This window comes from Myodes glareolus, chromosome 7, assembly GCF_982192425.1.
Source record: "Myodes glareolus chromosome 7, mMyoGla1.1, whole genome shotgun sequence".
In the NCBI taxonomy this organism is placed as follows: Eukaryota; Metazoa; Chordata; class Mammalia; order Rodentia; family Cricetidae; genus Myodes; species Myodes glareolus.
In genome coordinates, this window is record NC_142032.1 from 22,989,632 (window position 1) to 23,017,563 (window position 27,932).

At 38.5% G+C, this 27,932-nt stretch overlaps 2 long non-coding RNA genes across 2 annotated transcripts; both read right to left on the reverse strand.

The window, feature by feature from the left end:
• Positions 1-10,072: 10,072 nt before the first annotated feature.
• On the reverse strand, positions 10,073-13,247 carry LOC148121320 (uncharacterized). Its single transcript, XR_015738247.1, has 3 exons — positions 12,504-13,247; positions 10,679-10,845; positions 10,073-10,594 (listed from the first exon to the last, which is right to left on the reverse strand). It is a non-coding gene; the product is annotated as an uncharacterized LOC148121320 (long non-coding RNA).
• A 211-nt stretch (positions 13,248-13,458) lies between these two features.
• On the reverse strand, positions 13,459-26,643 carry LOC148121321 (uncharacterized). The gene is made up of 2 exons (XR_015738248.1): positions 26,558-26,643; positions 13,459-13,757 (listed from the first exon to the last, which is right to left on the reverse strand). It is a non-coding gene; the product is annotated as an uncharacterized LOC148121321 (long non-coding RNA).
• Positions 26,644-27,932: the final 1,289 nt, after the last annotated feature.

A 27,932-nucleotide genomic window follows, 5' to 3' on the forward strand; every position in this document is an offset into this window, starting at 1 on the left:
TTAGTTGCCCAAATCATATTGCTCTAAAATCTCAAAGACTAGATTTGACTAAAAGAGTCTTAGTAGAGTTCTTTTCATGCCCTGAGTGATACTTGTTCTGGCACATTTGTAAGAGAACACGATGCTTCGGACCAACTTCCCCTTTTATTAAATACAAGAATGAAAGAACACTAAAAGATAGATGAATCTCTATGCTCAACAGATCTACATTTTGATTTGTGTCTTAAGAAAAGAGCTGTTGGTGATGCATGAGATATAACCAATTACTGTAGCTGAAGCAAAGATGAACTGACTCTTGGGAGAACATTTTATTGACCCTTCATTACATTTTGTTTATTTGCTTCTCTAATTTTTCATCAACATCATATAGCATGATTAATAAAAACTAAGAGACAGATATTAGTGTTCATCCTAAGGTGAGAACAATAAACAACTAGCCAAAGATGCTTATCTCTTCCTTAGTATGAAATGGTGATCCTGCCTTCACAAATCTCAGAATCAGACTCTGAGAGCTGTCTCCTCCCTTCTTATACTTCTGTCTAGGGCTGAGATTAATGGTGTGCAAAACTACTGGCAGATTTCGATAACAAAATAGTGTGACTACTGGGATTAATTGTATGTGTCACTACTGCTAGGTCTATAAGGCTGACCATTGGGGCTGTTTTACTCTCTGATCTTCAGGCAAGCTTTATTTATCAAAATACAAATGAAATATCACTATAACATCACATAATTTTAAAAAATATTTTGCAATTTTATGAAAAAATACCTAGTGCACATTCATCACACAATTAAATAGATTTTATAATGTCATTTTTCTTCAAGTATATCATGACTGTGACATTATAAACACTCTTTATTTACCATGGTTTTTCCTTCTTCCAGTCATCTTTCTCTTCTGAAACAGTCTCTTTCGTGTCTGAAAAACTAGTTCTCACTCAAAGGAACAAAAAGAAATAGTTTATTCTGAAGAAAAGTATGATGGACCATGGCTAAGAAAACTGGAATAGTGTTTCACCCGATATCTTATTTTAACATGGGAACAATTTCAAAGAAAACCATAAATGGAGACCTTTGTCAAGTTTACCAATGAAAGCATTAGGTAAGGTATTTATAAAATACGGAGAAAACTCAGGTACAGGCCTCAGACGCCATCTAAAATTCATAGTATTTTGATTGAATATATATTCAAAATTTTACTTAATAGTCACATAAAGATTTGGGGGGAAATGCTATGAAGGAAGCAGAGTTGGCCTCTAGTCATTAAGTTCTAGACTTGTAAGATTCTAGACTCTTCACCACATGATGTTCTCATTTTTTCTTATAACATAGAAACACCTATTAAAGTGAATTCTAGCCTTAATTAAAGGTCTTTGAGCCTATAATTCGTGTTCCCACATTGGAGCACTGGACCGAGCCCCCAATGTCCAAGTGAGAGGTGGAAGGAGGGAGAACAAGAAAGAGGAATTCAGAACCGCGAGGGATGCTTTCACCCACTGATACAAGGGGACTGGTCTGGTGGGAGCTCACTAGGGCAAGCCGGACTGAGACTGAATGAGCATGTGATCGGGCTGGATTCTCTGAATGTGGCTGACATGGGAGCTGACTGGAAGGCCATTGACAATGACGCTGGGTCTTGGTCTGCATGTACGGGCTTTCTGGGATCCTGGTCTGATTGGATGCTCACCTTCCTGGACCTGGAGGGAGGGGGGAGGAACTTGGACTTCCCATGGGGCAGGAAGCCCTGACTGCTCCAGGGACTAGAGAGGGAGGAGGGGAGGAAGTGAGGGGAGTGGGAGGGTATTGGCAGAAGGGGAGGAACTTGGACTTCCCATGGGGCAGGAAGTTCTGACTGCTCTTGGGACTGGACAGGGAGGAGGAGAGGGAGTGGGGGGAATGGGAGGGTATTGGGAGAAGGGGAGGAAGTGGAAATTTTTTATAAATAAATGAATAAATTAATAATAAAAAAGAAAAGGAACTTAATATTATTTTACTAAAATTATTATTAATATTATAACATATTGTGCTATATTATAAATTTATCAATTAATAACATTATTAATTGACTTAACAATATTAATATTATTAATTTCAGAAATTAATATATTTGGTTGATTTTTATAATTATTAATTATTGTTAATTGACTTAATATTATTATTTTATCAATTAGACAGCAAAAATTTTTTTCTATGGCAAATGTATGGATTTATAAATAAAAATCACAGTGATTTTTAAATTGTGCAACTAAACTAGAAAATAAGAAAAGAAAAACTGGCTTTTTCATTCCACATGATAATTTCAAGTGAGCTAGCAGATGCTCAGCAGCAGGGCCAGGGCATCTGCATAGTGTATATGGCACTTATGAACACAGGAAGTCCTAGAGTGAGCTCCTCCACTCTGAGAAGAACTAAGGTCACCAGAGGGGTTTGAGCCTGACCTCTGAGGACAAGGAGGGCCACAAAGTCTCCAGTTCACTTCCCCTAAGCCACATAGGTAATGACATATAATACATGACCAACCAGGGCAAATCTCCCTGCCTCCCTGAAATGACAGTGTTTAAAGGTTTGCAAAGCTGTGGGGTTTGCAAGGCAGGTTTGATGGAAGTTTGGCAGTTCTAAACAGTCAGTCAGCCTTCATGTTTACCTTCTCTTTCAAGGAAGTAACATTCACAAGCAAAATCCTCTAGAACAATGCATTTTTGACATGGTAGGATCTGACAACTAAAATAAAGAAAATGGTTTTATTGCCAATATCTTATGGATCTACCTTGCTTTAACCCTTAGAAAAATTTGAATTCAACATTTTAAAAATGAAAAAAGAAAGAGTAGAAGGAATGCAGAGACTTGTTCAAGTATTTCATTGGTATGTTCTGAAATTGGTGTGTTTTCCAGATTATAATTAATATTTTTATCATTTTATGAATATGTTCTGCTGTAGTTGACTGTTCTTGTAACTTACTCAGACAACTTTTCAAAGAGTGAAGAACAAGGTTCTGCAGTGCTCATATTCCTACAGATATGCTCTTCAATTACATGTTTTTAGACCAAGTTAAAGAACTAAGAAAACCAAGTGAGAATCTATAATGTTCAACCTAGGTAAAATAAAAGGAAATGCTACATTGAAGAATTTAAGAATCAAGGCAAGTAATCCCAGCAGCACAGGCAGTGAGAGAAATAATAAATGGGACCTCCTGAAACTGAAAAGCTTCTCTAAAACAAAGGATAAGGTCAAAAAGACAAAACAACAGCCTACAGAATGGGAAACGATCTTTACTAATTCCACATTAGTCTGAGCTCCAAAATATATAAGGAACTCAAGAAATTGGTCATCAAAAGAACAAATAATCCAAAAAAAATAGAATACAGACCTAAACAGAAAACTCTCAACTGAAGAATCTAAAATGGGTGAAAGACACTTAAGGAAATGTTCAACATCCTTAGTCATCAGAAAAATGCAAATCAAAACAACTCTGAGATTTCATCTTACACCTGTAGGAATGGCCAAGATGAAAATCACTGATAACAACTTATGCTGGAGCGGTTGTGGGGTAAAGGGAACACTTCTGCATTGCTGGAGAGGTACAAGCTGTTTCAGCCCCTTTGGATGTCAGTGTGGTGATTTCTTAGAAAATTAGGAAACAACATTCCTCAAGACCCAGCAGTACCACTTTTGGGTATATATCCAAAGGATACTCAATCATGCCACAAGGGTATGTGCTCAACTATGTTCATAGCAGCATTGTTTGTCTTAGCCAGAACCTGGACACAACCTAAATGCCCCTCAACTGAAGAATGGATAAGAAAAATGTGGTACATTTGCATAATGGAGTACTACACAGCAGAAAAAAATGACATCATGAATTTTGCAGGAAAATGGATGCAGCTAGAAAACATCATTTTGAGTGAGGTAACCCAGACTCAGAAAGACAATTATCACATGTACTTACTCATAAGTGCATTTTAAACATAAATCAAAGAAAATCAGCCCACAAATCACAATCCCAGAGAACCTAGACAACAATGAAGTCCCTAAGAGAGACATACATAGATCTAATCTACATGGGAAGTAGAAAAAGACAAGATCTCCTGAGTAAATTGGGAGCATCGTGACCTTGGGATAGGGTTGAAGGAGAGGGGATAGGCAGGGAGGGGAGCAGAGAAAAATGTAGAGCTCAATAAAATCAATTTTTAGAAAAAGAATCAAGACATGTCTCTTTCACATCTACTTTCCTATAGTTTAGTCAGGAGCAGTGGATACATTTGTAAGGGGAAAGTCATTGCCTTGGACTCTAAACCAGTACTGAACCAGTCGTGATAACACTTTGTTGCCTCATTCCCTTTGCGTGTCTGCATATTGACCTTTTGGAACATTAACCTGCCAACTATGAACTTTCAATACCACTTTCCCCAACTCCCCACACCCTGTGACCTGAAGAAAGAATAAGTCTATACCTGGTGGGTGGAGTTAGAAGAGACTCTTTCATTGATTTCAGTGTTTGCTGCAATTCATTGAGATACGACAGGCAGGTACTGATGTCCCTGTGCTAAGGTCAGGGCTTACAGATGGAACCTCTGGTCTTGCCATAGAGTCATATGGGAACCTGTGCAGCCATCGGACAAACACGCCTTACATTACTGACTGTAGTTTGATGTTTCACACTTTTGGTTTTTTGGGAGATCTGCCAACCAACTCCTAAATAAATCACAAGGAGGCTTATACACATCCAACCTTAGCTTGATAATGTTTCTTATCAGTTTTTCTTAACTTATATCATCCTGTCTTACTTTGGTCTCTGGGTTTTCCCTGTTCTCTTCTGTAAATCTTATTTTAAGTCTTACACTGAGGATTGTTGTATAGCTGCATGGCTGCCCCTAATGTCCTTCTCCATCTCTCACTCCTTCCTTTCTCCAAGATTTCTCTTACTATATATTCTCTCTGCCCGACAGGCCTGCCTATCCTTTCTCCTGGCTCACTATTGGCCATTCAGATCTTTATTAGACCCTCAGGTTTTCTAACAGGTAAAGTATCACATCTTCATAGAGTTAAACAAATGCAACATAAGCAAAAGCAACACACTATTACATCATATTCCCAAACAACTGGTAGCTATTTATTGCTAGAAAATGATAATGTACCTGAACAGTGTTTTGATGGCAAACAGACTCTCTAGAACTTCCTTCACTACTAGGATCCAAAGTCAGAAAGCCAAATTTAACATAAATATCTTTTGTGAGGAAAGAAACAGTAGGTGGTAACAAGTTGTATTAAAAATGCCTGAAAGCTATCCCTTCGTGGTTTTTCTGCCTAAAGTCAGGCAAAATCTTAAAGTCCTGACCATCTGCTGGTGGCTGTAGAAAAGGTGTGTTTGACAACCAAAACCCCAGAAGACAGCACCCTCTGCATATACATTATCAGACCATGCTGGACCATACACTGGCTACCAATTTACACAAACCTGGACTTGGGTCTTCCTCCACTGGTAAAATAGCAAAGGAATACAATTCAAGACTGTCAGCAAATCTGGATATAAGGAAATGTACCATGTAGTTCTGAAATAGTAGGAAAAATGTTTCAGCAAAGTCTTTTTCTATGTTTTACTTAAATAGTAGTAATGATTAAGAAAATGTTTTGAGACTGTTTGGACTTCAGAGAAATACCTCTCTGGAGTTGCACGTGGTGCTATTTGACAGGATGTAGCCACACCCACCATCATCCTAAGACTCTCCTGAAACCTGGAGATCTTACTTTTGATCATAGCTTGCCATGGCCAAAAGGAACTGAGATTTGTGTGAGTTTTATCTGTTTTCACAGTCAGTAAAAGTAAGATGATTTTGGTAGACAGAACCTTTCCCAGTCACAATTAACTTTGCATATGTTTCAATACAGTAAGTGGGGTGAGCAAGCTAGTGCGCCTCTGCTCACATCAGCAAAAAAATGCCTATCTAAAAATATGCAGCTACCAAGAAGCTCCAACTAAGTCATTAGGTAAGTAGAGACTGTTCTTTCATTTCGTCACTCCCCAAACCAAAATAACCACACACACATAAAATAATTATTATATTCCACACCATTTGGCCAGTCACTCAGGCATATTTCTAGTTAACTCTTACATCTCAAGTTAACCCATTTCTATTCATCTGTGTATCTTCACAAGGCTGTGACTTACCGGTAAAGTTCTGGCATCTTTCTCCTTCAGCAACTACATGGTATCTCCCTGACTCCACCTTCTTTCTTCTTGCATTCAGTTCAGTTTTCCTGCCTACATGTATTCTTCCCTGCCATAGGTCAGTCAAAGCAACTTCTTAATTGTTAACCAATGGTAACAAAATATATTCATAGCATACAGAAGGGAAACCCACATGAGGTGTCAGTCATTTCTAAGAAAGTGGAATTCCTGTTGACTATGAAAGACAAGAAAGCCTCTTCTGCAGTGGTAAAAATGACTGCAAACTCACAGAGGAAAAGGACACATAGAAATATCTATCCCCCAACAACAAAAATGTAGAAACCTAGGAAGGAAGTCACCTAAGAGAACTCATAAATTTTTTGTAAGGATGATAAACCATACCTCTTCAATACAGATGACTTCTGGTGGAAGTAGGGGAGAGAAGGACTCACTTTTTAAGGGTCTGCCCAACAAGAGTTTAACCATGTTCCAATATACAGATTTTTGGGGCACAACAAACTGAACATTTTTTTATCTTTTCTGGAGAAAAGCCACAAGAGTAGAGGGTGGGTCTGGGAGGATGGGGACATAACTATGATGGGGTATGTTCAGTGAAATTTCCAAATAATCAATAAAAATATTACATTTAAAAATATAGAAAAAAATGGAAAGACTAGGGCTAAAAGGAACAGACCTAAACATAACAAATGCTATTTATAGAAAGCCTACAGTCAACATCAAATTAAATAAAGAGAAACTGAAGCCAATTCCACTAAACAGGAACAAAACAAGGCTATCCACCCTCTCCATATCTATGTAATACAATACTTGGAGTTCAAAATAGAACAATAAAATAGCTGAAGGAGATAAAGGATATACAAATTGGAAAAAAAGAAGTCCAAGTAGTGTTGTCTGTAGATTATATACATAAGTATACATATGTATACATAGGAAGCAAAAAATTCTATCAGGCAGAGGTACAGACCCCGCCTGCATCTATTGGATAAAGAGGTGAGTAGCTGGTCTCTCAGCCAGACAGCCCAGGCTCTAGGCTCTAGGCCCCAATGGTGTAAGAGTTCCTTCTGTTTGTGTATTGCTTTCATTGGTTAAAAAAAAAAACTGCCTTGGCCTTTTGATAGGGCAGAACTTAGGTAGGCAGAGAAGACAGAACTGAATTCTGGGAGAAAGAAAGCAGAGTCAGAGAGCCACTGGAGACGGATGATAGGAATTTTACCCGGTAGGCCACTGCCACGTGGCAATATACAGATTAATAGAAATGGGTAAATTAAGATGTAAGAATTAGCCATTAAGAAAGTAGAGCTAATGGGCCAAGCAGTAATTTAATTAATACAGTTTCTGTATGGTTATTTCTGGTGTAAGCTAACTAAGCGGTTGGGACAAACAAGCAGGCTTTCCCCTCCAACACCCCAACATATCGTGTGCCCCTGTCCCATACTTCACAGCATTACTAACTGAGCAGGTCTATTCACCATCCCCTCATTGCACCCTGTAATCTACAAGTCTCACTCTGCCCCACAAACGTAACCATCCACAGCAGCATTAGTGTCCCACAGAGGCACAGACACTTCCTCCAGCAACTGGACAAAGAGAAGCTCCCAGTGGCACAAACACGACCACGACCTACACCAGTTGGAGGAAGAGATAGGTACTGAGGGCCAGGAGACCAGCTCCCACAACTGCACCAGGATTGCAGAAAGAATACAGTCAAAGCAGCAAAGACTTAGGAAAATTTCTATCTATAAAAGAAATTACTCACATACCGGATCTGCAGGCCATGTTTTTTTTTTTCCACCACCAGCATCCCCTTTAATAAAACATGGAAGGTTGTGTGACAGGATAAGGGAGGAGTGAAAATATGACCATTTACAAAAAGAAAGAAAGAAAGAAGAAACCAAACCAAAAATGCTCTGTACATGTTTAGTACCTGGTAGGGAGAGGCAGACAGAGTGCAGTAAGCCAGCAGACCCTATTTGTAGTGTCCAGGGAGGTAGAGAAGGTAGACCTTAGGCTCAGAACTGTCAGGGAAGACGTGTGGGTTGGTGGTGCCACTCTCACCATGGTCCATGTACTCTCCTTGAATGGACAGGCTGAGGGCCAGGGCCAGGGTGAAGAAGTGCATGTGGTTGCTCTCCTTGCACATAGGTTCCACCTCCTGCTGGCAGAACTCCTTAACAGTCTGGCCACTCTCAACGAGGTGCTCAAAGAACTTGCTTTGTTGCTGCAGGTAGCCTGAGTTGAGAACCGCAGGTAGACCTCAAGGTAGTCTGAGGTGCTCTAGTCATTGAAGGAGGCCAACAGGTCAGCTACTGAGGTCTGCTTCTCCACATGCTCAAGGAGGTCCATTAAGTGTTCTGGATGTCCTCGATTGTGAACTCAGTGTTGCCATGGGACACCCTGTCCTCTTTACTCTTGGCAGACACAGCCTTGAAGTGCAGCATTATCCTGGGTAGTGCATTGAAAACGTCCCAAACATAAAAATGTTTTTTCTTATCCTGCTTGCAGCCCCAGATCACATGGAGGGAAGCTTGAAGGTTTTCTAATCATTGCTGTGAGTTGAGGACATCATCTATAGCCTTGACGGTCAGACTGTGAGGTCAGACCATCTTTTATAGCCCTAACAATCTCTGAAACTTTTCCCATGTAAAGCTATTACTCTCCGGACTTGGTTGATAAGTTAATTGTTACATTTGTCCACCATATGAATTTTACGACTTAAATATAAACAGTTAGGTAGCTGAGCCTTGAATTTTGAATCATAAACTGAGGTTATACATTATTGCAGTGTTAATTGTTAGGGAATTTAGTCAGGCTTCTAAGTGTCTTACAATCCTCATGGAACAAAAGATCTAGTTATGAAGCGTATCCTAGTATATTTCTGTTCATCAGTCTTATATTGTTTGATAAGAAGATGTTTGTGTGTATGTGTGTGCATAAGGTTGAGATATAGTTATGAGATTACATGTACAAATTACATGCAAATTCATAGATGTAGGCAGATTTCACAGATGTTTTTGCACAAGTGGATCTACAGATAGAAGCAGCCAATTTTCAATCACGTATTTTAATAAAACGCTGATTGGCCAGGCAGGAAGTATATGTGGGTCAACCAGACAGGAAGTAGAGGCAGGGCGATGAGAACAGGAATATTCTGGGAAGCAGGAAGCTCCCTCTGCCATTCCTGCCCAGACCACCGAAGAGGTAGCATGTAACCTGTCCAGCTGAGAAAGGTACTGAGTCGTGTGGCTAACGTAGATAAGGATAATGGGGTACCAAAAGTTATAAGAGCTAATAAGTAGCCTGACCTAATGACCCAATCAGTTTATAATCTTATGGAGTCTTGTGAGTGATTTTCTTTGGGATATGCCGGTTGTGGGGTATGGAACGGGACAGAAACCCCAACAAGCCGGCCCTCATGCTACAGTCAGGAATAGAAACAACTCCACACAGGCCAGGACCTCCCCTACACACATCTGTTTTCCGGGCGAGATAGAGAGAAACACCAAGGAAAGTAACTATTCCTTGTACATAACAAGTTTTAGTCTGAGATGCACTGGACTGATACAGATACAAGTGAATAATAGTAACTACTGAGTTACTGGATGGGTGGTTAGACAAATGAATGAGTGAAGGGAAGCCTAGTTGAACAAACAGAAAGGGGGCATTTTCCAGTTAACATGTGGTCTTAAGGAATATGTCATTCAAAAAAACTTCTCAGCAAGATGTATTTTCTCCCACTTGTATTTAAAATACCAGAGAGTATGTGGAGTAGGAATTATGACTTTAATAAAGATTACAAAATCAAGAAAGGGAACTCAGTATGCAGATAGCACACATACTGTACATATGGGTTCAATATCTATTGTTGATACCCTGAATCCAGGGAAGAGGGGGGCTGTGAGAACTGATGGACACCATAGTATATCTACAATGTCTCTATCATCCCAGAATGATCCTGAAATGGAAGATTCTGAATTTAGAAAGATCCTGTTCCAGTGGTTCATGACCGTCTCTAAAATGAGCTGAATTTTCTTTTCAAAATGCTCTATGACCCTTTGAGGCAGCAAAAAAAGAGTCTTTTATGAGAATATTGCTATATTTGTGCTCAAAATGTGATATATAAAAGAGTAAGGTATGAATTTCTTCCCACCAACCCTCTGGCCACATTGCATTGAACCAACTGCATTAACAGGAATTATTCACTCATCTGTTTCCCAAGAGTCCTTCAGGTCCTTTGGTGTTTTCCTGTGTTTTTGGATACATGGATACATAGTTCAGCGTGAAGGTGAACAACACAGCAAAAAGACATGAATGCAAATAATGAACAAATTTCCATTTTCATGGTATGTGAGTAAGTGTAGATGAACTTTGCTCTTTAGGATGGTATCTTTGGTATTTCTGTGATGTATCTAAAGAAAGAAAATAAATTAATAAATGTCCTACACTCTAGCTTTCTAAATATTGAATAATGATAGGACAATTAAATGCCTCACTTTCATGGTCAGACCAGGAGGATGCTCCTTATCAAGGACAGTTCATGGGCACTGGAAATCATGCTCCTGTTAATACATAAACTGCAAATCTACCAATCCATGTGCAGTCACTGTATAAGTCTCACAGATCCTTGGGCACTGTAACCATAATAACAAGTTTCTATTCCCTGTTGAGAAAGATGTAGGAAGAGGCCATTAGTTTGTTCCCAGCTGATTATCACTGAAATTATCACACAGAAACTGTATTAATTAAAGCACTTCTTGGCCCATTAGCTCTAGCTTCTTGTTGGCTAGTTCTTACATATTAATTTAACCCATCTCCATTAATATGTGCATCACCATGAGGTTGTGGCCAACCAGCACAGTTTCAGAGCATCTGTCTCCGGCGGTGGCTCCATGGCTTCTTTCTGACTCTGCCTCCTTTCTCACAGCATTAGTTTAGTTTTTCCCACCTAGCTCTGTTCGCCTATAGCTCTGGTATAGGCCCCAAGCAGTTTCTTTATTCATTAATGGTAATCACAGCATACAAAGGGAAGTTCCACATCACTTCCCTATTTCTGTTTAAATAAAAAAGGAACTCTTTAACTTATCATAGTAAAATTACATACAACAAAACAGGTATCAAGCAAGAATTACAGTTATAATATTCATAACCACTTTATCTTTTATCATAACTAAGGAAAACTATGAATAAAAATTCTTCAAATTCATCAAAGAAAGCTGCCTTTTCAGAAGAACAATGGGAAGTGAGAGAAAAGTGAAGAAAGTGAGGATCAGTTTCCCTTGGCAGAAAGAGAAAGACTGGGAGTGGGCAGAATTTTTCCCTTAAATGGTACTGCCCAGGAAGGCCAGCAAAATTATAACATTCCCATCTTCCTCTTATCATAAAAATGTGAACTGTTAGGTGTGGCAGGTTAAGGGAATAAGGACATCGAGTTATCAACTCTGCTTCCTGCTGATTTGTGGGCACTGGAATCTTAGGGGACCTGAGAAAGCTAGGATGCTGACCATTCCTGGGGTAACTGATAGCTTCACTGTTATCCAGGCTTTGTGGAATTGTCCAGTGTCTCTTGGTCCTGATGAGGTGTTGGCAGAGCAGAGGACAAGGTTAAGTTTAGGAAGAAAAAAAATGTAAGTCCTGGTGATTAAGGAGGATGTCAGGACCAGGGAAAGGTGGAAAGGCTTGGATTCTTAGGGTTTGGTATTGAGGGAGGGGTCATCTGACCTGCTTAAGGTAAACCCTTCAAGTTGGCTCCATGGGACTTACAAAAGTTCTTTGAGTTTGTGAAAACATAAGATTTAAACATATACATTGTATAAACAACAGTATATTTATGCCAGAAATGACTGTGACAGATGTTTGTGCACAATGAAAATTATCTTTTAGGTAGAAAATGACCAAAGAGAATTTAAAATCTTGATATTGCAGTATAGTTAGTGGTAGATTCCGGCATACCTAGATTAATAACTTATCAGAATTTTATTGATTAGTGTTAAGACTGTCAATGACAGCATAAAGAGAGAGAAATTTGATAACTTGCATTTGTACACCTTAAATCATTTTCTTATACTCTGAAACATTTTTATCCTCAGACTTTTATAACTTGCAAGTACACTCCTTACTAACTTGCATGTGTATACCTTAAAACACCTTCTTGGTTTGAGCTTTGTATGTTAAGACACCTTTTATTTAGACATAGTAATGAAGTTATGCTGAAATATGTTTTGTGAAGTTGTCCTTTTTAAACTGGTAAAACCTCTCATCCATCAAATTGGATTAGAGTTTTACCTGAGTTATTGATTTAAAACATGATAGAAAACTTACTCGGTTGATGACATAGACAGCCATTCCCCAGCATTCTCTACGGTCATTGAGGGCAGTGTCTTAAGGGTAGCATTTGCCTTCTGCTGTTAGCATGGGGTCTGCCAGGCTTTAGAAGATCTTACAGTTAGGAATCTGTAGAGAGACAAGACTATCCAGGTCTGGGCAGTCAGGCAGTCATTCCAGTTTTCCTTTGTTCACTGTCTGGAGATCTTTAGCAGTTTCGATGAAAGACAGTTTTTTCCAGTGATTAATGCTTTCTTTTGAAGAGAATGGTGGATGGACGTTGTTCTGGCCCATCAGTCTTCTATTTTCTTTGTAGGAAATGGGTGGTACTCCTAGGAGCAACCTGTCTCTCTGTTATGAAAAGTCTTTTAATAATTAAACATTTAAATGTCACATTCCCCAGATCTCCTAGCATTTAAAGGCTACCTATTGAGTATACGTAAGTTATGACTATAATGTAGGATCTGCCAGGAGAGCTGGGTCCAAGCTGAGAGGTGTGGAGTAGTATTTTATCCAGAGTCCTCCAACATGACTGTGCTGGATTTTAACTTAATAGGTGAGATTTATACTTGTGAAGGACAAAGAAGCAAAATTGTTTGCTATAGATGCTTAACAGTAAAACTGACAATAGTGAAGAACAGCTTACAGGAAAGGTGGTAGGTTAGCTTTTCTTAATCTGAAATAGATCTTTATAATCTGAAATTTTATCACTATAAAGAATATATTTTAGAGCAAAGTTGAATTACATATATAACAGCTTTAACCATATATTTATCATCATTTAAAAGTACATACCAATTAAAAATATTGCAGACTGATTGATTTTTTTGTAGAAGGAGGTGCAATGAACAGAGCTTATTAAGACTACTTAAAATGTTTTTTAAACAATAGGCACCTGTATATAAACATGCCATTGAATTTATGTTGCACATAAAGTTAAATGAAAAGTGAGTGAGAAGAAGCTGGCTATTTTATCTCTGACTCACAGTTTGTAATAAAACAGACATGTGCAGGTCTTTGGAGCAAAGAAAAAAGTAGAGAATCAAAGTTGCAGATTTTTAACAGGTAGAAGAGAACAGATCAGCTGCAGGTGAAGCAGGCAGGATGCTGGGGTCCAAACAAGCCAGGAGACCTGGCAGTCAGCAGTCACATGGTTGCCCAAAGCAAAGATGATGGTTGCTTGTGTGTTGCAAGGACGCCTGCCGACATGTTGAAAGGCACGGAGAAATCACATGCTTTTTAGAGAAGCCGCTGGAATTTTAAAGAGATACAAATAATAAGAAAGACATATAGGACATGTAAAACATATATTTAAATAAGAATCACATCCATATGGCTACACCATTCACACATTCTTCCATACATGAAATGGACAGGAAAATTCTTCAGCACTTTTTGCCCAGAGAAGTCAGGCAGCAAGAGGGTACTGGTAACTGCAGGGTGGTTGAGGCAGGGCTCCATGAATGAATAGACAGGGAGAAGAGAGACAGGTTCTGTCACTGACAGTCTCAGCCAAGTTAGGAAGTGGCCTGTTGAGCCAGAGTTTAGCATGGCTGGATATAGTGGGACTCTTCCATCTGCCTGATTATTTTGGCAAAAATTAGAAAGCTCCCATGTTGGGATTTGCCATAATGCGGCCAGTTTGGATCAAGCCCTGTTTCCCATAGCTGAGGAAGAGAGGGAAAGAAAAAATAAACAAGACCTAAACTATCTCAAGTGTCTTTAAGACAGAGCGAGGGTCAAGTCAAGTGGTACAAACCAATACAAGGACCATCAGCAAAGGGATTGGGGGCCAGGATTGAAGGAACAACAGTCCAAGATGAGAATCGAGATATCAGTCCTGAGTTACAGGAAATTATCAAAGATGAATGTCAACAAAGGGACCAACCGTAGCCATGAAGGCTATGGCTGAGGGTGTTTGCCCTGTTTCAAATAACACCAGAGGGGTCCCAGACTCCTATGGATTCAGAGAACTGGTTAAGCTGACCAGATGAGGGGACTCACCAATTGATTCTGGTGGCATGTGCAGAATTCAGTAGTCAGCAGTCTGTGGAGGGACCCAGTCAAGAGTCCCAAAAATGAGAGGGGTGCCAGGAGAGCCTGTTGATTTCACAGCACCAGTGAAAAATTTCCAGACTGCGCGGGACCTGGGTGGGTCCCCTGGTGGGTGAGGGATCATGGTGGGTAAGGGACAGACTGATACACCATGCAGAGGGAGCTCAAGTATGGAGAGTTTATTTAGTGGGTATTGGGAGGGTATAAGAGGGTAAGGGAGGCATGGGGGAAGAGAGAGAAAGACAGCTAGAGGAACAGAGAGAGGGGGTTAAGAGGGGGAGAGAAAAAATGGACGGGGAAGAGAGCCAGAAAACTGCCTCTTCAGAAGAATGATTAGGATAGAGAAAGAAAAGGGAAGAGAGTAAAGATCAGCTTGCCTTGGAAGCAAGGGAGAGATTGGGAGTGGGCTGAGTTTCTCTATTAAGGAGACAGGGTACTGACAGAGAAGGCCACCAAAATTGTAACAGTGGTGATATTGTCAAAGTGTTTTCAGTAAAATTTGAAATCCATATTTGAGTGTTGAATTCAAGATCATATTAAAACCTTCATTAATTTCAACCAGGCTAGTTTTATTCCAGAGAAGTAGGTATGGTTCTGTTGACAGAGATTTCTGTTCCACCCTGTCCCACAGTCATTCAGTCTCAAAGAAACACACAGGTCTACATTAATAGGCCTATTAGCTCAGACTAATCTTATTAACTCTTACATCTTTAATTAACGCATAAATCCTGTCTGTGTTAGCCACACAGCTTGGTACCTTTTATCAGCGAGACATTCTCTTCTTGCATCCTCTGTGCCTGGATGATGGCTGGAGACTGACTCCTTTCTCTGCCCAGAATTCTCCTGTTCTGGTTGCCCTGACTGTCTTTTGACCAATCAGCATTTTAATACCAAGTACAACAGACAGATCTCTATAGAAAGCAAGGCCATTGTCCCAAAGCACTTCCCCCATTTTTTTCAAGACAAGAACTATGAATCTAATTTCTTTTGTTTAGCTTTTTTCTTGACCATTATTCATAACAACTTGTAACCAACACTCTAAACAAATACAAACATCCATAATTCGTATTTTTGGGAATGTGGGCATTGTATTCCAGGATACTTTCTGCAGATTGGGGGTGCTGATAAACTTATGGGGACTTAAAGAAAATTTAAGATTATAGTAAGGTCCTGACTGGAATATTCTGTGAAGCTTGATCATCTCAGCAAGCAGTTTTGAGGCTGTTCTGGATGTAGTACTCAGAGGAAACTCCAACAGAGGTCCTCTGAAATGTTGGATCATCTTGGTCATCTGCTCCTATCAGAGATTTTCCAGGGGGTCTTTCTTGGTCAAACTTAATTTTTCTTAAACCAAACGAATCTACTGCCTCTTATTTCCTGTGGGAAAAAAAGCAAAACCTCTTCTTCAAAGTAACATATCTTTTGACTTAAATTTCGAAGTCAAGGTATTTTCAAAATACATTTGTTGGATTAATCCAGCAACACCTATGATCAAATGTCTTTTAGCAGCTGCTGTTCCTTCCTCAGTCATCAAACAACTTAAGGACAACAGAGTAACTTACAGTACCTAATTCTCTGTATATTTTTCATATTTACATGGCTTTATTTTAAACTTTATTTCTTTTATTTTTACTTTTAAAAGTAAAAATAAAGTCTAGGTACTGTCCAGATCCATGTTTATTGTCACAGCTCTATAGAGTTTCAAGGTTCCTGCCACCACCAAGAAGCATGCTGTCAGCTTGCTGTATATGAACGCCATATAAGTATTTGTGGCAGGGCTTCTTAAAAGAGGTGCAATGTTTTGCAGCTAAAACTGAGTCAGAAAGCCTCTCTTAAATGAGACATTCTTGTCTCTAGCAAACAGCCCACCTGAAAAAAGTGCTACAAAGAAGCCTGCAAATAAGAAGCTAGAGTTAATAGACCAAACTGTGATTTAATTAATTCAGTCTCTGTGTGATTATTTTGTGGTCTGAGCAGCTGGAACCAAACAAGCGGCCTCCTACAACAAATTGGCATGCCAACATGGTTCACTATATCCATATAAACCCTGAGAAAGCTTAAAAAGTAATTCTACAACATAAGAACAGAGTTAAGCATGGCTTAATGCCATGGCTCCTTTAAGAGAGGTCTTCCTGATTCTACAGTAGCAGAAAGAAAAAACCACATGGTTTCAAAATGGTGGCTTCCTGGTTCGCCAGCACAAACTCTGACTCCTTTGGGAGGTCTGGCCAAAGAGCATTAAATGGGGTTTGTAAGGTCTATGGCTCGACATAGACCTACTGCATATTTAAAACTGGGGTGGTGTGCACAGCTTACAGACGCAGTGAACATGCCTCTGCCATGTTCAACTGGGCAAAGCCAAAAGGCAAAGTCGAAAGGCGAAGTCTTGGTCCTACTCGGGCCTCTGCTTAGCAGTTTAAGAAATGTTCCTGAACAGAAAAGGATTTCAGATACACTCTAGGACAGACTAAGACCTATAAATGAGACACAATGTGTTTTTATAAAATGTATGTAGGCTTAGGAGAGAGAAGAAAAAGAGTAAAGAGACAGTAAATGTAATATAAAAGTACAGACAAACATAGATTAAAGGAATAAAGATAATAAAATAAATACTAAACTTGTTGGGGAAATAATAGAGTAAGCGAATAAGACATGTAAAGATGGTATATACACAGAGAGTCTGGATTATGTATATTATTGTATTTTCTTTGAATTTTTTGACTGTGAAGGAATTAAGTACAGAGAGACATTTCATTGTATGGGCTGCTAAGCTAAATCAACCTATATATTTTAAAGATATCTTGATTTCAGAATTTGGGTCTAAGGATTTATTGCTTTGAAAAAGAGGTTTGTTTTCACAGAAGATGAGAACCTATGGATTTCTTCCAGACTAATGTGGTCTGATGGACTAAGACCCTCTGAAAGGTCTCTACAAACACCCCCAAAAATTACTTCACCCAACAAAAAGCAGGAAGCAGTTTGGAGACAACTTCACCCAAATTCCCAAATATTGTTTATAAATGTTGGTTTACATTTAAAGGGGATAAGCTATAGAGATTTGCATTGGTATGGATATTGTTTTTTGATAAAAATTTAAGGTCAATTTTGTTATATGAATATTTCTACTCTTGATTAAGGTGTTGTGTTTGTACAGCTCATTTAAAATTATAATGTAGAGTGTCTGCCAGCCAGGCAGGCTGGAAGGTCCCCGCAAGGGAGTGTAGGGCACCTACAGCTTCTGCTGCAGGGTCTTCTGTTTTCCACTGAGGCGTTCCATCCAGAAGGGTGAGTGTTTTTTCCATCTTTACCCCCAAAGGTTCTATTCCATACTCCAAAAAGGAAAAGAAAAAAGAAAGAAAACTAAACAAATACGGGATTTAATAGTGTCTGAGCTCTCAGAGAAATATTCCAAATAAGAAAGAGAGGAACTTCACTCACTTGTATAGGATTCCTTTAAAGTAATATTCATATCACCCAAAATGTAACAAAGCATAAAGCATTCACAATGGAAATGGTTTGATTAATAGAAGCCTGTTCTATCGCCATATTGCTTAAAGCAGTTCCAGCTGTACAGTTTGAGGAATAGAAAGATAAATACAAAGAACGAGCTTGGCTCACTGATCAATACAAGGGGGTTCCTTACCAGCCTTCACACAGTGGTTTTTACTTAATTGGGACTCATCAGGAGGCTCAAGAGAATGACAGGTGTCATTCTCAGGTTCATCACAGGATCCTTTCTTTCTCATTATTTTGCACATCCCGAACATATCGCTCTGGTACCCAAATGGGCTTGTCCACTCCTGGACGAAAAACACAAACAACTCATCTCACCCTAGCCTACAGGCTAGCTATCCATAGCTTTCATCACCGAAGTGGCTTTCCAGGGGGACACCTTTGTAGGTTGTGTTGTTACGACTGCCCCCATCTCTGCTAAGAGGTCACGTCCCCATAGATTGACAGGCAGGCCAGGAAGAACATATGACTGGAAAAAAACCCTCATGTCCTTCTTCATCATGCCATTTCAATATTTTTGAACTTTTTTGAGGTGTTGTTTGACCTATTCCCTGCAGCTGTACAGTACCTTCTTCCAAGGGCCATGCCTTTGGCCAATATTTTAAGGACAAAACTGATACATCTGCCCCAGAATCTAATATATCATCACAGCCCTTTCCCTCTATAGTTATTCTAAGTTGGGGTTCATTCATTTAACTGTGCAACCCAGAAAGTAGCCATTCCAGGGGATCCAAACCCTTGATTGCCATGGACTCATTTATTATTGGTAACCTTGCTGGGAATCAACACTAACTCTGCTATCTGCTCACCTTGAGGAATTACCACCACCCCCTTTTGGACAGATGTCATAACCTTAATCTCCTCTTTATAGTCTGCATCTACTATCCCAGGATGTATTTGGATCCCCTTTAAAAGGGTACTGCTTCTGCCTAATATAAATCCCATGGTACCCGGTGGTAAGGGCCCATATACTCCTGTAGGGAGTGCTTGCACTGCCGTTTGTGGAGTTAAGACTATTCTGGCAGAGGCACAGAGGTCCAACCCTGCATTCCCTGTTGTGGCTCTGACAAGGTCTGCAATGTGAAAAGATTGCTCTGCGGAAGGACCTGAGCACCGCCTCTGCTGGGGTACCGTCCCTGAGGTCCCACAGTCATTGCTTTGTACACTGAGGTTTTGGGGCCCTAGAGCAGGGCCCTCTGCCAGTTTGCTTGCTGTTGATTAATGGTACATGGCAGAGATTTCCCACCTAACGTGGCAAGGTTTTCCATCTATATCTGTTTTAGAGAAGCAATCTTTAGCCCAATGTGCTCCCCTTCTGCATCTAGGGCACATGCCAGGTTTCCTCCTTCCCTTCATTATCAGCTGTGGGCATTCCTTTCGAAGATGACCAGGCGTTCCGCAGTTAAGACAATTACGGCCTCCGGCGCTCTATCCCAGTCCTCTTATGTTTCTCGGAGGTTGAATAGCTGCCACTATAACCTGGTCTTGAATGAAATTCCCTTCTATATCTCTGCATATACTGATATATTCATTTAAACTCTTTGTTTTGTGAGGGCATAATGCTTCTTTACAATATCTATTGGCATTTTCAAATACAAGTTGCTTTATTATAGGCATGGCTGTTGTCTCATCTCCAAACAATCTACCTGCTAATGGTAACATTCTTTCTACATAATCTTGGAATGTTAACATCCAGTTATGCCAGCACCATTTGTTAAAGATGATTTCTTTTCCCATTGTATAATTTATAATTTTGTCAAAACTCAGGTGTTCATAGGTGTGTGGATTAATATCCAGGTCCTCAGTTCAATTCCTTTGGTCAACCTGTCTGTTTTCATTATAATATCAGGCTCTTTTCATTATTGTAGCTATATAATAGAGCTTGATATCAGAGATGGTAATGTCTCTGGACATTCCTTTATTTTACAGAATTGTTTAGGCAATGCTGGGTTTTTATTTTTGTAGATGAAGTTGATTATTGTTCTTTCAAGGTCTATGAAGACTCGTATTGGGATTTTGATGAAGGTTACTTGGAATCTAACAATGGCTGTTAGCAGGATTGCCATTTATTTTATGTTGATGCTCCTTATCCAAGAGCATGGGAAATTTTTCCATTTTCTGGAATCTTCTTCAAATTCTTTCTTCAAAGACTTAAAGTTCTTGTTTAAAAGGTCTTTCACTTCTTTGGTTAGTGTTACCCTAAGATATTTTATGCTATTTGTGGCTATAGTGAAGGTGATATTTCTCTGATTTCTATCTCAACTTCTTTATCAATTGCATATAGGAGGGCTACTGATTTTTTTTTAGTTGATCTTGTATCCTGCAACATAACTTAGGGTATTTATTCGCTGTAGGAGTTTGCTGGTGAGTTTTGAAGTCACTTATGTATACTATCATATCATCTGCAAATAGTAAAAGTTGGCTCCTTTTATTATCTTATTATTTTAGCTAAAGCTTCAAGAACTAAGTTGAATAGATATGGAAAGAGTGGATAGTATTATTTATTGCTGATTTTAGTGGAATCACTTTGAGTTCTCTCCAATAATTTGATGGTGGCTTCCGGTTTGCTGTGCATTTCTTTTACTATGTTTAGATATTCTCCTTGCATCCTTGATCTCTCCAAGATCTTTGTCATTAAGGGGTGGTGGATTTTGCCAAATGCTTTTTCTGCATCTAATTAGATAATCAAATGGTATTTTTCTTTCAGTTTATTTATATGGTGGATTACATTGATAGATTTTCAGATGTTGAACCATCCCTACATCTCTGGGATGAAGTCGACTTGATCATGCTTGATGAAGTTTTTTAATGAGTTTGGATTCAGTTTGCCATTATTTTATTGAGTATTTTATATCAATGTTCAGGAGGGAGATTAGTCTATAATTCTCTTTTTTGATTGAGTCTTTGAATGGTTTGTATATTAGGGTAACTGTAAACTCATAAAAAGAGTTTGTCAATGTTCCTTTGATTCTGTTATGTGGAACAATTTGAGGAGTACAGGTGTTAGCTCTCTTTTGAAGTACTGTTAGGATTCTGCACTGAAACCATCTGGCCCTGGGCTTTTTTTCTTTAGAAGGCTTTTGATGACTGCTTCTATTTCCTTGCAGATTATAGTTCTATTTAAATTGTTTACCTAGTCTTGATTTAATTTTGGTGTATGGCACTTATCCAAAAAAATGTCTATTTCTTTTACATTTTCCAGTTTTGTGGAGTACAGGTTTTTGTAGTAGGAACTTATGATTCTCGGAATTTCCTACTTGTCTGTTGTTGTGCCCCCCTTTTCCATTCTGTTTTTGTTAATTTAGATGTTCTCTCTCTGCCTTTTGATGAGTTTGGATAAGGGATTGTCTATCTTGTTGATTATCCTCAAAGAACCAGCTCTTTGTTTCATTGATCCTTTGTATTGTTTTCTTTGTTTTTATTTTGCTGATTTTCAATTCTCAATTTGATTTTTCCTGCCATGTAGTACTCCTGAGTGAGTTTGCCTCATTCTTTCTAGAGTTTTCAGGCATTCTCTTAACTCACTAGTGCGGGATTTTCCAGCTTCTTTATGTAGGCACTTAGTGTGTCCCATAACTTTGGGTATATTTTGCCTTCTTTATTGTTGATATCTGCAAAGTATTTCGTTTCTTTCTTTATTTCTTATTTAACCCAGGATGATCCAATTGAGCACTGTTCAATTTCCATGAATTTGTAGGCTTTCTGCAATTAGTGTTGTTGTTGAATTCAAATTTTAAAACATCGTTATCTTATAAGACACAGGGGGCTCTTCCAAATTTTTTGTATCTTCCCTAGTTTGCTTTGTTATTGAGAATGTGGTTAATTTCGGAGAAGGGTCTTTGAGGTTCTGAGATGAAGGTATTTTCTTTTGTGTTTGAATGATATGTTCTATTGATATCTATTAAGTTCATTTGAGTTATGACATTAATAGTTCTCTTATTTCTCTGTTAATCTTCTGTTTGATTGATCTGTTCATTGGAGAGAGTGGGGTGTTGAAGTCTGGAACTCTTAGTATGTGGGGTTTGGTGTACAATTTAAGCTTTAGTAATATTTCTTTTACATATGTGGGTGCTTTGTATTTAGGCATAGCGGTTCGGGATTGAGATTTCATCTTGATGGATTATCCCTGTGATGAATATGAAGTGTCCTTCTCCATCTCTTCTGATTGATTTTAGTTTGAAGTCTATTTTGTTAGATATTAGGATAGCTACACCCACTTCTTTCTTAGGTGCACTTGGTTGGAAAATCTTTTCCCAATCCTTTACTCTGAGGTAATGTCTGTCTTTGAGGTTGAGGTGTGTTTCTTGTATACAGCAGAAGAATAGATCCTGTTTTCATAACCATTTTCTTAAACTGTGTCTTTTATAGGCAAATTGATTGCATTGATATTGATATTGATCAATAGCCAGTGATTTGCAATTCCTGTTATTTTTCAGTAATAGTGTTTGTGTTTCCCTTCTTTGGGGCTTGCTGGTAGGAGGTTAACTGTTGCCTTGAAGAGGGGTGCAATTACCTTCTCTGGGTTGGATTTTTATTTCTAGTACTTTCTGTAGAGTTTGATTTGTTGATAGGTATTGTTTAAATTTGATTTTGTCATGAAATATTTTGTTTTCTCCATTGATGGCGATTGAGACCTTTGCTGGGTATAGTAGTCTGGGCTTGCATCTGTGGTCTCTTAGTGTCTGCTGCCAATCTGTTCAGGACCTTCTACCTTTCATACCCTTTCATACCCTTTCAGACCTGAATACCCATAGAAATTGCAGTGTCTGGTGCATGTGCTATCTGATCAAGTACTATGGCTTCTCTCAGACTGTTTATGAAGGTTGCCTGGTTACCTGGTATGTGTGCTGGGGAGGGGTGGGGAGACGCAGGATGCAGATTTAAAATACAATCAGTGCTCTCTTCTTAATTTTACCGAAAATAAACCTTTTACATCTTTTATCTACCACATAGAAATGTAGCATAGCACACTAAACTTACCCTCTAGGTTTCCATGACTTAATTCCTTTCTTTACTTTCTCTACTAACAAGTTCACCAGATGTGAACTATCCAATCCACTCCCATATTTGAGCTGACAGTCATGGATTTGTGAGTGAGCATGTGTGCGTGTGTGTATGTGAAAACTCTTATCTGGTTTTCATGGGAATTCCAGTCCTGGATCCTGCTAGGGCTATGGAATTTCTGGTATTCAGAGTATAAATTACTGGGAATGTTTATAACAGGGGATGGAGAGAATAAAGAAATGTGGAATACTTACTTTGGTCAAAGATTGGCTGATGACCTGCACATCTATCTGGAGGAAATTGCCAATAACTAGAAGGGAATAGGGCCAGGAGTGAACTTCACTCTCCCAGAGCTCTGTCTCCAGAGTGAGAGGAGAAACAGGTGAGACTGAGCCCCAGGATCATGACTGGATCTATAGAAAATTCATAATACTACCCACTGAATCAAAATGATGTCATAATTGACTAATGAGCTAGATGCTCTTTAATCTCTATTTTGAGTGGAGTTGATCTAGTGATAAAGGCAAAAGAAAGATGTTCTTCATGCATGTCCTTGTTAAAAGATACATATTAGAGATTCTGGCTTTATTGTGATGGTTGATAACCAAATATTGCAATTTAAAATGCAAAGCAGGTGCTAGATGGTGCCACTATTCTTGAAAAATATTAAGGTTAATGATTGGATACAAGAAAATTCCTCAAGATTCTAATCCATTAATTCCACTGATCCTGAAATTAGTGATAGGTAAGGATTATTGACATTATGGATATTTTGTATCTCTATGAAATAAGTTTGCTTTAAACAAAGTCTCCTTTCCTAGCTCAAACTCATTACCCATCCTCTGTATTGCCTCAGTGTTAAAAGTCTATGCATCTACCACCATACCCAGGTTTAACTATATATTTAATATATTTGTTTGTAGTCTTAAATGTTTGCACATGCATTGTCAGTAAATTTAACCTTATAAGTACTTAGTCCACTCTGACAAATACAACTAAGTCAATAAACTATGCCTTCTGTTACTTGGACATCTGAAATGAAAGACCATGTGTTATCCTGTCCTTGACCACTGTATAACACAGTCATAGAAAACCAAGACTGCTTTTATTTGTTCTGCTAGTGACAAAATAAAGAACTGCCAGTATCACACAGTTCAAAAATGGATCAAAAAACAGAATTCAATGAACTTTTCTGATGGTCATCGTTATTAGTTTTATTTCCATTTCTTTTAATTTTAAACATAGATTTTTGTCTCAAACCATACATCCTGGCCACAGTTTCCATCCTCTTCCCTCCTCCAAGATTACCTCACCTCTCCTCTCCCCAAGATTCACACCCCTTCTATTTCCTCTTCAGAAAAGATCAGGTCTCCAAGAGATGATAGTCAAATATGACAAAAAAGATACAAAAAGACAAGAACCCTCATATTAAGCCTAGACAAGGCAGCCCAACAGTGGGCTTAGTCCCAAGAGTCCCAAGGCAAGAGTCAGATATATAACCATTCCCACTGTTAGGAGTACCACAAAAAATAACAAGCTATCAGCTATACAGCTTCTTAAAGAAAAATATTGGAATTGTCCTCCTCACTTCATTCCAGAAGTTAATCTATCTTGGTAAACTGATTATAGAAACACCCTTAGTTAATCTCATGGAAAGTAGAATATAGGAACTGTGGATTCGTGACTTTATACTCTCCACTGAGAAGTTGTTCTATTGCTTTTTTTTTCTTGTTTTAATTAGGGCTATTATTGCTGTGATGAAACACCATGACCAAAAACAAATTTGAGAAGAAAGGGTTCATTTGATTTACAACTCCACATCATTATCCATCGTTTAAGTCCAAAGAAGAACTCATACAGGGCAGGATTCTGGAAGCAGGAGCCGATGCAGAGGCCATGGAGGAGTGCGCCACACTGGCTTGCTCATCATAGCTTACTCAGGCTGCTAGTTCATAGAACTCAAGGCCACCAACCCATGGATGGCACCATCCAACATCAGTCACTAATTTGGAATATGCCTATGACCAAATCTTATGGAGACATTTTCTCAATTGAGGTTCCTTCCCTTCAGATGACTCTAGCTTGTGTCAGGTTGACATAAAACTAGTCATCATGAGCTGGTCAGTGGTGGCACACTTTAATCCCAGACTTGGGAGGCAGAGGCATGCAGATCTCTGTGAGTGTAAGGCCAACCTGATTTACAAGAGCTAGTTCCAGGACAGGCCTCAAAGCTACAGTAAAATACTGTCTCAAAAAAAAATAAATACTTGGTACAATTCTCAAAGTATTATACATTGAGGAAGTTTGGATACAAATCAACTTTTGTGACTTGGCTAAATCATGGAAGCTTAGGGATGTTTGAAATCTTACTATAAAATAACTAGGGTGTGCAGAATGAAATGTAAGGACACAATTATCCTAAAGATATATGCATTTGTGGAATAATATTATTACTCTAATGATATATATTGAATATATATAATAATGATATATATTATTCTAATTATAACATCAAACCACAAGTAAAAAGTTTGATTTGAAGAAACATCTTTATATTTGTTCTACACTGACTAAGCCAATATTCCGAAGTTTTCATAGCATGGGAAATTGTCTTGTAAGACCACTTTATATAATATTTCATAAATCACATTACACAGATTATATGAATGTTCTTGAAATGCTCACACCCATATTTCTTCTGATTCTTTTTCCTTTTTTTTTCTAAGCTAATATTATTCTCTCTAGGGATTTAAAACTGAGCCTTGGAGATTCAGTGCATTGGCCAGACAAAAGCTACCAATAGTAAAGCAAGGGTTTGAGCCCTCATACTGCACTGGTCCCTTAACAAAGACATTCAGTTCTATTCCATCACCAACTTTCACTGTGTACTGTGACTCAATATCAACCTTAGTCAATGACATTCAAAGCAAGCATGACTTTAATTAATAAGTACTGCAATAATTAAATTAAAAATGATTTTTTAAAACAAGTTTTGACATGCAGGTCAGAAAAGTTTGATTTGAATGACCTTTATAATCTAGCTAATAATTAGATGATCTTTTTTGAAATGGAGGTCAGAAAAGTCTAATTTTAATGATTGTTGGAATCTAGTTAATAATTAGATGGTCTTTATTTTGACATGGAGGTCAGAAAAGTTTGATATCAGTAGTCTTTTGACCTTCAGTGACACAAAGTCTTGTTTTCCTGTCACCTTGAGCAAAGTAAGCAGAGTTTGTTTTCTGATTCATATTGACATAAAATCCCAAATAAACAAGAAAGAAACAATTACTGGACATAGATTTGACTAGAAAACACAGGATTGCATGTTAAAACCTATGTTGAAAGTTGATAAATCTTAACTGGATGAGATACTAATGGTTTCTATATCCTATCCAGAGTACTAGCTGAGGACAGAGCCTATGAAATAGAGACATATTTCCAAACTTATTGTATTTCCCACTAAAATTATTGTGGCTTACTGTTCAAATTTTGAGATACACATCAAACTTAGAGGTAATCAGTACACAAGCAGCATGGCCTTGGTCCTTCCCCAGTGCTGAGCTGGTCTCACAGGTGTTCTGAGCATTGGCTTCACAATAGGGTAGAACATCAGCATTGGTTTCCAACATGCTACCCACATCATCCCTCCCCTAACTTTGGAAGCACAATATAGAGTAATTGTCTTTAGAGGAGGAAATGGGAGTGTGTGCCAAGCTGTAACATAAAAAATTACTTTGTAGACTATCAATCAGAGATGACTGCTTAGACGTGTGTTTGAGCTTATAGAAGTCTTTATTAGCCAATTAGTGACTATACTGGGTGTTTGGGATCCCAGGGTAGACCCAAGTCTTTCTCAAGGAGTGCTTTTAAAGCACAAAAGCAGTGTTCTGGGTTGATATACTTCAGTTAACAAAAGCACAAGAAGAATAACTACAGAAGCCAAAAACCACAGTTAATACATATACAGACTTACCCAGAACTGGGCTTTTTGGTGGATTAGGTCTTTGTTTTCATTTCTGGAGGTGGTACTATCTATGTGCTAAGTTTTATAACCTGAATGGTACTTCCATTATAAATTCAGTTGTGCTAAGATCTGGGACCTATTAGAGTTACTGCTGGTACCATCATATTTACTATGTCTATCACCATGCAACATCACACACTGTCTGACCATAGTTTGGTGACTACTCCAACCCAGAGAATAGAATAACCTATTTTCAAAAAAAAATATTTTAAATTGGATGATGCTCATCATTTTTGCTCATATTCTCCTATATCTGCTTTTTATTTCAAACAATCCAACTTTGTGTCTTCATTCAGGTTGTTTGGTTTTATAACCCTTACACTCCTATTATTGGTGTCTCTATATGCTTGAGTGTGTGACAATCAACTGTAGTGTGTTACACTTATCAGGGGCAACACCTTCATAGAAATCTATCACTCCTGCAGAAGTTATCAATTACCAATAGCTTCTCAGCTAGGAGTTCCTGCCAATTGCCCACACCATGTTGACATTTTGACTGGCTTGAACTTGTGCAGGTCTAATTATGTTATTACTTACAGTTGGTTTTTCTTCACTCTAACCCCATGTTGCACACCAACATGTTGTTGTTGCTTTTTACTCTTTTCTCTTTATCCTTTTTGGGTGTCCACCACCCGGTTCCCAAATCATGACACAGAATTATTCTTTCTTATAAATGCCTAGCCTTCCCTTGGCTTAATTTTAGCCAGTTTCTCTTAACTTAAATTATGCCATTTACCTTTTGTCTCTAGGCTTTTCCCTTTTCTTACTTGTGAATATCTTACGTTCACTCTTACTCTGTGGCTGCCTGGGGAGCTGAGTGGCTTGATGAC